The sequence below is a fragment of the Salvia miltiorrhiza genome, chromosome 1 (assembly GCF_028751815.1).
Source record: "Salvia miltiorrhiza cultivar Shanhuang (shh) chromosome 1, IMPLAD_Smil_shh, whole genome shotgun sequence".
In the NCBI taxonomy this organism is placed as follows: domain Eukaryota; kingdom Viridiplantae; phylum Streptophyta; class Magnoliopsida; order Lamiales; family Lamiaceae; genus Salvia; species Salvia miltiorrhiza.
In genome coordinates this window covers 44311160-44321207 of record NC_080387.1, presented here as the reverse complement: position 1 = coordinate 44321207, position 10048 = coordinate 44311160, and positions in this window count along the sequence as shown.

The following is a 10048-nucleotide window of genomic DNA, read 5'->3' as shown; positions in this document are numbered from 1 at the left end:
GAGGAAGGCCAGAGCTGAAGAAGACCAGAGCGGAAGACATTCCGCTGGTGACCCATTCCGCTGACGAAGTACCAGAGATATCACCCATTCCTCTGGCGAATGCCAGAGAGATCATCATTCCGCTGGCAAACCATTTCTCTGGCGAGGTCAGAGAAATCATCTAATCCTCTGGCGTGACCCGTTACTCTGGTGACATCCATTCCTCTGGCAAGAACTGCGAAGTTGGCAAAAGTGGGAGTATTTTCCGGAGCGCACATCCAGCTAGAGAGTTGCCTTATTTCACACGATTCTATTACCTTTAGAATTCTACTTTGCATGGCAACTTCCATGGTGATCCGAAGGAAATCTGAAGCTTATAAATAGGTCCTCTTTTGACCTATTGAACACACACACATATCTGAGAACCCTATCATTCATACTTTAGTTTTTAGCTTTAGAATTTTATTGCTTTCTAGTTTTAAGGCTTGGATCAAGATTGAAGATTCAAGCCGCTACTTCAGTTTTTATTCGATTTTTATATAATTCAGTTTTTACAATTGCATTCTATTTAATTATGTTTATGTTTTATTTAAGCATGTCTGGCTAGTTTCCTTTAGCTGATTCTAGGGTTTGTAAATAGTTGATTGAATTTATGTGATTTATTTGTTAATACCTTTGTGTCTTCCAGTTTATGATTCATAATTCCTGGTGCTTAATTTCTTGTGAATTATCTGATCAATAGTTTGCATGTTTATCTATTCGGTTTGAGACCTAGCGGAGATAACTGTTTAGCGGATTCAGGAATGTATGATATGATTTTAACCTTGAGACCTAGCGGAGATAGGTGGATCATAGGGAGCTATTCTTAGGAGCTATTGGGAGTTAGTAGATTTTCTTGAGACCTAACGGAGATAGAGAATTTACTAATCTACGATCGTTGCTGCTCTAGCGAGAGTCATTGATTAATTAAGTGATCTCTCATCATAACTGGATTAAATTGGTACATAGGATTAATAGATTTATTGCGTAGATTTAATTGATGAATTTACTACCCTAGGATCAGTTGTCTTTTATATTTGATTTTTCTTACGATCTTTTATTTATTGCTATTTGCGTTTAGTGTTAATCAATCCTCTTTATTTTCGTTTGCTTGAATATTACTAGAGTCTATTTAGGATTACTTAGAGTGATTCGCTATAATAGTCCATGTGGATACAATACTCGGTTACTTGTTATTTGCTACAATTGCATCGTGTTAGTTGCGATTTTTGTTGCTATAATAATAGTGATCAGTCATCCATGGTTATTCATGGATCAAATCACAATAATTAGACCTTGTTTAATAAAGGGTACGTAACAAGATTTCCAACAAATGTATTTATATTTTATCCTACAAATTAGGGGTTTTGGTTACTTTTCAGATTTTAATTTTATAATTTATAATTTTTTAAATATATAATTTAAATAATAATTAGTTTATTTCGGGCGGGCCAAAAAACCCGAAAGCCCGATCAGCCCGATGGGCTCACTGGGCAGGTTTTTTAGGCCCAATTTTTTATGGGCCTCATTTTTTGAAGCCCAGCCCAACCCTAAACCCGGACAGACCGGCCCGGGTCAATTTTGACAGCTCTACTTATAGCAAGTTTACCAAACTGAAGAAGGACTTTGTAGCCTTTGTGATGCGTGCTATAACTTATGAAGGTGCCTGAAGAGGATCTAAATTGGAGTTTATGAGAATTAGAAGGTTTGAGATTAGGATAACACAGGCAGCCAAAGACTTTAAGAAAGGAGTAGTCAGGCATTTGATGAAAAAGGTATTGATATGGAGTAGAAAACTGAAGTATGGGAGTAGGAGTTCTATTGATAAGAAAAACAGAAGAAGTGAAAGCATCATCCCAGAATTTAGTGGGCAAGTGAGATTGAGCCAAAAGGGATAAGTGATTTATGCTTAATTTACTCTATTTTTAAGGGTTTGTTTGTGCATGTTTTAAGATAATCTTCTGGAAATTGGTGCGTTTATGGTGTATTTTATGCTTTGCAAGAGATTTAGGCTTTCGAGATGGAAGAATGCAGTTTTGAATGAATTTGGAAGAATTTGGCGTTCTCCAGGTGTTCTGGTTTCCAGAGCAGAGGAACCGACATTTCCAGAGCAGAGAAATCACCATTCCTCTGGAGTCAGAGAAATCAAAGTTCAGTGCAGCGAAATCCACGAACGCCAGAGGACTCATAAGATGCCAGAGGAGTCGCTATTCCAGAGCGCTAGTCAAGGTCAGAGGAGTCGATGCCAGAGGACTCGCTTCTCCGCTGCCAGAGCGGAGAAATGCCAGAGCGGAGGTCCATTTCTCTAGCGCAACCTATTCCGCTGGCGATACCATTCCTCTGGCGATAGCAGGGAAATCATCCATTCCTCTGGCGAGAACTGCGAATTTAGCACGAGTGGGAGTATTTTCCAGAAGCGCACATCCAGCTGGAGAGTTGTCTTATTTCACACGATTCTATTACTTTTAGAATTTCACTTTGCATGGCAACTTCCATGGTGATCCGAAGGAAATCTGAAATCTATAAATAGGTTCTCTTTTGACCTATTCGAGAGAGCACCCACATCCGAGAACCCTAGCATTCATACTTTAGTTTTTCTAGCTTTAGAATTTTATTGCTTTCTAGTTTTAAGGCTTGGATCAAGATTGAAGATTCAAGTCGCTACTTCAGTTTTTATATAATTTGTTTTTACAATTGCGTTCAATTTAATTATGCTTTTGTTTTATTTTGCTATGTCTGGCTAGTTTCTTTTTGCTGATTCTAGGGTTTGTAAATAGTTGATTGAATTTATGTGATTTATTTGTTAATACCTTTGTGCCTTCCAGTTTATGATTCATAATTCCTGGTGTTTAATTTCTTGTGAATTATTTGGCCAATAGTTTGCATGTTTAGCTATTCGGTTTGAGACCTAGCGGAGATAACTGTTTAGCGGATTCAGGAATGTATGATATGATTTTAACCTTGAGACCTAGCGAAGATAGGTGGATCATAGGGAGCTATTCTTAGGAGCTATTGGGAGTTAGTAGATTTTCTTGAGACCTAATGGAGATAGAGAATTTATTAATCTACGATCATTGCTGCTCTAGCGAGAGTAATTGGTTAATTAAGCGATCTCTCATCATAACTGGATTAAATTGGTACATCGGATTAATAGATTAATTGCGTAGATTTAATTGATGAATTTACTACCCTAGGATCAGTTGTCTTTTATATTTGATTTTTCCTACGATCTTTTAATTATTGTTATTTGCGTTTTAGTTTAAATTAATTAAACCTTACTTCTTTCGTTTGCCTGAATATTACTAAAGTTTAATTAGGATTACTTAGAGTGATTCGCTATAATAGTCCATGTGGATACGATACTCGGTTACTTGTTATTTGCTACAATTGCATCGTGTTAGTTGCGATTTTTGTTGCTATAATAATAGTGATCAATAAGCCCATTTCAACAATATGCCTATGTTTCCTTTCAGCTAAACCATTCTGTTGGAGGGTATATGAACATGATATGTGTTGGGAACTTAATGAAATATCCTAGCCCTAGTTTTAATGATACCAAAATCCTTAGGTTTTCTTTGTAATAGACTAGAACCTTTCGAACTCAAGTGTTGAAGTTCTCCTTCTAGTTTGTTTAGTGTTCTGAAGACTGAAGACTGAAGGCCGGAGGACTGAAGACTGAAGACTAAAGAACTCAACTGATGTTTGCAATTAAAGGCAAAGTCAAATACGCATGTTTGACTGAACGAGTTTCTCAACTAAATAATCAGTCATAACTGATTCATCAATGCTAACTACGTGGATTTAGCGGACTGATACTAAAGTCAAGTTTCAGTTGACATTCTTCCTCGTACTGAATCTCCAGAAGTTTAAAGAAAGTCACGCACTCCAAGTACAGCCGCATTAAATGCAGAGATACAGAGGATCGTCCTTTCTCTGCAAAGATATTCATTTTTGGTGATTACTTTTCAGAGGCGCCTTACCTTCTATACCTGAGACGCAGTTTCTCACCAAACAAGGAACCTCGAAGATTGAAACCTCGGCCCAAATTCAAATTACTCTCACAACGGATGAATTCTTGAAGACCATCTCTGCCAACGGATCTATTCAAGACCTCTCCTATAAATAGAGCTCGATGATCACTTCAATCTTTACCGATTCAAAAGTACAAGCTGAAACGCTGCCGAAATTGCAACTCAGCCATTCGAAGCCATCAAAGTTTGAATCGAATAAGAGAATTCACAAAGCCAAAATCAGACTACTAATTACCTACATTCTCTTAGATCCTTAGGCAAATATTTGTAATATCCAAAGCCTAAGTTCCGATTACAGAGAGCCTATTTTCTGTGATCTAGTTGGTACTTCGAACCTCCTTTTCAACTGAGTGAAAAGAGAGTTTGAAAAGAGCTGAGTTCAGACTAGTGTTCTGACTCTAAGAGATCTTAGCCAACCGCTAGCAAAGGCATTATTGTGTCTTAGCGTGCTAAGAGTGAGCGAGAAATCCAACCCAGTGTGTTGGTACTGAAAATTTGATTTTCAGTTGTAAGGTTTACTGTGCACCCGTAAGCACAAGCCCAGAGTGTTTGTCAGTGTGATCAACTGACCGTGGATGTAGAAATTTCCGAACCACGTAAAAATTCATTTGTCTTTTATCGCTTTCAGTTCTTACTTTCTTATCTTTGTTCAAACCTATTCTTAACTGAAACTGATTAATCGCAAAGTAAAGCCTTAATCTGACAACGTGTTAACTCACAAAAGCTATTTCAAAGTAAAAGTTTTCCGCTGCCAGTGTTATTAGTCTAACTGATAAATTTTCGGATAATCAGTAAGATTCTTAACACTCCTCTGTTTCTAAATCAAGACTGAAGCTCTACGCGTATATCAGTTAAAGTCTTGTGCTTAACTGATATCTCTTTACTGAAGTCATCTTCAGTATCAGTCTTCAACCTTTGTTTAACTGAAGTCTTCTCTTTCAGTTAACTTCAAAAGGTTGTTCTGTTTTGTGTTTTAAAAATAACCTATAGGTGTATTCCCCCCATACACCAACCTTGACCTTCCAGGACCTAACAAATAAAATGAGTTAGCTTCTTAATAAGTAAGCTAAAAACTAATTACAATCTAGTTACAACATTGAATATCATTTCAGGAGGTTTTGATATTAATCAAAACTTAGAATTTTTCAAATCATATTTAATCCCCCAGTAGGGAATCAGAGTCAGCTTGGCGAGTTCGTTTGTCTCTCTATTTGCTTGCAATGACGGCAGATTCCTCCGAAGAAGGTAAAGACTTCTATAATTTTTTGGACACAATTCATATTCCTAGATTTATGGTTTCTTCTAATTTTCTTAGCTCTAGTTTGAATTTATTTTCTGCAAGTAATGCTTCTATATTCAAATCGTTCATTGTGGATTTGTCTCCAAGTTTTATTTATTTAATTATTTTTATTATGTTTTCTTTAATTATAATTTGTACTTCCTTAAATATGTCTAGTTAAGCTTTAATCTTATTTTTGGGTACAACTTAATTGAAATTTTGTTTATTATTTATTAATGTCATATTATCTTCTCGTCTATAACTTAGGATTTATATAGCATTTGATTTCGTGTTCGATAGTTAGCCTATATTTTACATGTTTAGTTCTTGAGTTTGAGAATTAGTGATGATAATTGTTTAATCGATTCAGGAGTGTATGATATAATTGTCCTTCAAGTCCTAGCAAAAATAGGTGGGTCATAGAAAATTATTCCTTGTATGTGATTGAGAGTTAGTATATTTTTTTCTCACACCTAAAACACCTAAAGGAGATAGAAAAATATTAATCTACTTTTATAAATTGGATTAAAATTGGTAATTGGACCAGTAAATTAAATTGCATGAGTTTAGTTGAATCAATACATTCCATATAAAATAAAATTAGCTTCATATAAAAAAGTGTTTTACTTAAGAATAAAAAAATGATACACATGCGAAAAGAAAAAGAAAAAAAAAGAATTGAAAAATAGTCTATATATTAAGTTGAGGTAAAATTTGCTTCCCCGACAAAAAAACAATTCTTTTGATAATATATATATATATTTTTGCAGCTAGAAAATAAGAGAGATTATATAAATTTTCATATAATAAAAAATTACCTTTTTTAATAATATATTCTTTATTTTTTCTTACAAGTAATTTTCTCTGTAAAATTTTGCCCCAACCCCATATTTTCTTAGTGTGATCTTGATAATTCGATTCATAATAAATAACTTGATCGTGCGTCAAACATCAATTGAATGACATTAATGGAATTTCTTATTAATGGGTGATTGCTTATTAATGGGTGAAAACTAAAACTACCCCCAATGCATATTGATAAAGTTATAATCTTTCTGTCCATGAAAATATGTATTTTTGTTATTTTTGGTGTTCATGAAAAATATGATATTTTTCTTTTTAGAACACGACAACATCTTTTCCTTAATTATCTTTTATCTTTATAATTAAATATCGTTTAATTACAAAAAGTCACCTTTAATTTAATTTCAACTACTCATTTCATACAATAGTGAGACACTTTCTCCACTACATAAAATCACCATTTATTTTATTAAAATCTGTGTCCACCAAAAGTGTCATATTTTTAATGGAAGAAGGAAATATTTGAAAAATACTCACTTTCATAAAAAAATATGTAAAATATATTCAAATTGACTAAAGTATCTTAATATCATACTGTCACGACCGGCCTTAATTAGAGATAATTAATCCGGGAAATCGTGACTAGGGAAGGGATTTAAGAAGCGGGGTTTAGAAAGGGCACATTTGACTCATTCATAACTCGATTATAGACATTAATATCTAGCATTAATTCTTGAAATAAAATTTAAGACATTGAAGTATTGACGCATATAATTAAAAAAAAAAAATACTCGATGAACCCGAGTAAGCATTAGATATTTCATTGAAGAGTAATTGGCATATAGTTATAGACTTGACTAAATCATAATCAGTGTTTGCAGCGGAAGGCAAGACTGAGATACATGTATGCAGACACATATCCTTTCTGAGCCTATTCTAAGTTCGACAAAAGCTCCACTCAGCAACACTTCATCGTTCATCACAGCTCAACCTGCACATTCATAAACATATGCAGGGCTAAGTACAAAAGTACTTAGTGGGCAGTTGCCAAAAACTAAATTATAAGCTTAACATTTTATCATCAACCACAGCATCATATAAGCGACATGAATCTTCTTTCAAGTTCTTTGCATACTATCATTTTCAAATTCATAAATAGCGTAAGTGCATTCCTCATCATCAAAAGTCATATCAATAAGCATCGTGTCGTGAGGAAGATCCTCAACGAACACAGGCATCGCGCCGTGAGGGAGGCCTCCCTCAGCGGACACGGCATCGTACTGTTGAGGGAGGCCTCCCCCAACAGACGCTAGCATCGTACCGTTGAGGGAGGCCTCCCTCAACGGACGTTTGACCGGCCAACCCTCTCATTGACTCACGGTAGCGTTGCATATATAAATATATATCCTGACAAGATAGCTATCCGCTCAGGAATCGATTTCGATAACATCATCACATAAGCATTAGATAATAAGCATAAAGCATTAAAGCGTAACTCACATAGGCGTTAAATAATAAGCGTAAAGCATTAAAGCGTAACAAAGCGTGAACCACATAGGCGCGTAACAAAGCGTAACTCACTTAAGCGTAAATCACTTAAAAGCGTAACAAAGCATAAATAATAAATAATAAAAATTTAAGTCGTAATTAAGCGTAAATAGCATAGCGTATATTATTAAAGCGTGACAAGCGTAGATAATAAAGAGAAATAAAGTTTTAACTCATTTAAGCATAATAAAGTAAATAGCATAGTGTAAATTATTAAAGCGTAACAAAGCATAAATTACATAGGCGTAAATAGTATAAACAGCATAGCGTAAATCATTTAGCGTGAAGCATAATAAAGCTTAACTCATTTAGGCATAATAAAGCATAAAACTTGCATAGTTCTTTAATAGCATTTTATCTTACGCATAAGAAATTGCCCACCTGAATAGCAGACTCACGGTTTAGCTCTAACTCTGGTGCTTGACCTTTAATCCGAGAAAATAAAATAAGATTCTAATTCTCGAAAAATCTCAATAAATGAGGATGCGTGAAATGATTATGCATGACTCATATTCCTTTAATTAAATTATGAGATGCTAATCTTATTTAAGGAATTAAAGCTCGTCTTATGAGGTCGGATTTATTAATCTTTAATAATCTACTCATCTTAAAATAATCTAATTCACTTACTAATTAATAATTAGTAAGTCTTAAAATTTTCTCTAATTAAACTTAATAGAATAATTATGAAGGCCCAATAAAATAATCAAGGCCCAATAGGAATTTAATTCGAGCCCAAATGAATAAATTCAAAGCCCAATGCATAAATAACATTAGGCCCAACATCAATTAAATGAACTAGGCCCAATTGAGAAAGCCCAAAAATTCGGCCCAAACCGGCTCAAACCCGGCCCAAACCCGGCTCCTTTTTCTTTCAAAATCAATCACTAACACACACTTTTTTAATTAATCATCAAATCTCTCTTTTTTAAAGTTGTCGATTCTCTCTATAATTTATTAAAGCAAAAATTCCTTATCTTTCTTAATTCAAAACTCACGCATCTCTCCCTTTTTTTTTTTATTAAAAGCATACACTCTCTCTCTCAATTATTAAGATAACATTTTTCCTATCTCTCACAATTCACTATCATCGGTTCTCCCTTTTCTTTATTAAAGACAAAACATTCATTCTCCTTTTTTAATAATCAAAACCGCACTCTCTCTAAAATCAAGAAACACACGCTGGTATCATCTCTCTCTCTCAATCGATCCAGCCACCATCCCCCCCTTTTTCTTCTTCAACGACGAGGAGCGCCACTTCCTGCTGCTCCGGCGACTCACGGCGAGGTCGCCGCCGACTGCTGCTGTTCATGGAGTCGCGCCGGCTGCTGTTGTTCATGGAGTCGCGGCCTTCTGCTGTCACAAATCTGCCGTCGTCGCAGCGAGACCGGCGAGCAGCACCATCATCCTCGCGTCCCTCTGACGCCGGCGTAATTCTGCCAGCCGTCGCCGAGGAGTCCGCCGCCGTCTGGAGTTGCCGCCACCGTCGCCAGCTGGAGCCTCGGCAGCCGCTGCTGTCGTTCTCGGGCTCCGATGAGGCCGTAGGAAGTTGTCGTTGTTGCGGCTCGACTGCGCAGGGCCGCGTTCAATGTCTTTCTAAAAGCTAAGTTATATATGCCTTGATTCTTAATCAGCGATATGGTATAAATGTCTATGGACCCTTTTTGCGTAAGAAAAACAGAACTTAATACTTTATGTGTATGCGTATGCTATGTCTGTATTTGTTTTCTGAGTTCTGGTGTTCTTTTCTCTATTCGCTTGTGAATACAGAGTGCCATGTAACTAATTAATCATGCTTATTATCTACTGCATTTCTAATATATGAAGCATGCTCTATTGAGATATGATATATGTATATGAAGAGAGTGAACTGAGATAGCATGAAATACCTTGAATGATGCTTGGTTGGATTGCTGAATATTGAATTAAACTGATACTTGAAAATTACTTTGGCAGAGAATGATGAAGACGTTTAAGTGTGGAATGGGTATGAGAAGGTTATGCTTGGTGATTTCTTGATGGAAGGAGTAGATTTGCTGTGCTTTATACTGAACTTATGGAGAGCTGATTAGTGTGAACAGATGATGAATAGTACGGCTAGATTGTTGAGCGTGGTTGAAGAATTAAAGATGAGATTTGCTGTTGACATTCTTGAGATTTGTTTGCTGAATTCCTTTTTTGACTATGTAAGAGAAGAAAAAGAAAAGCTAAGCACGGGTGAGCATATATAAATAGAGTGGCTGAGGGAGCATGGCGTGCTAGATTTAATACACGGAATAATATCTAAATTAATAACGTAGATTTAATTTTTCACAAGCCGGAATAAATTCACGACTCAAGAAATAATAATAAAAATAGAAAAATAATT